The following is a 525-nucleotide window of genomic DNA, read 5'->3' on the forward strand; positions in this document are numbered from 1 at the left end:
CGCACACTCGCTGGCTGCTACCTTGAGAACAGTTGATAACACACTCACTCTCGCTTGCTACTCAGCCGGCTTTTATTCCGTTCGCTGTTGCTAGTGTGACGTGGCATATAGCCTAGGACGCTGTTACCCCTTGGTGACATCACCGCTGTTGACTAGCTTTGCATAGCTTCAAGGTTGCGGGGACTCGGCTAATGTCGGCTCCGCTCAGCTCACTTCGGCTCCGCTCGTGACGTCACCGGGGGGAGAGTTGCAGGGTGATTACTCGCCTATTACGCGAGCGCTACGTTACCGCTATGTGCAGCTGGGGAGGTAGGGGTCAACATGTCACACTGCTCCCTCCTTAAGGCTGTTCGTCCCGAATAGCCTAACCGTGCTTCCCCCGTTCCTTTTCTTTGGAGGCTGTTCTTGCAGCATCTTCTTTGTGTCCTTCTACTGTTTCTCTTCTCCCCGTTGCTCTGCTCTCCAACTGCCACATCTTCCCCCTTTTTATGGTTGCTCGTCTCGAGCAGCTCCATGATAAGGCGC

The sequence above is a fragment of the Cryptotermes secundus genome, unplaced genomic scaffold, assembly GCF_002891405.2.
Source record: "Cryptotermes secundus unplaced genomic scaffold, Csec_1.0 scaffold1000, whole genome shotgun sequence".
Classification (NCBI taxonomy): Eukaryota; Metazoa; Arthropoda; class Insecta; order Blattodea; family Kalotermitidae; genus Cryptotermes; species Cryptotermes secundus.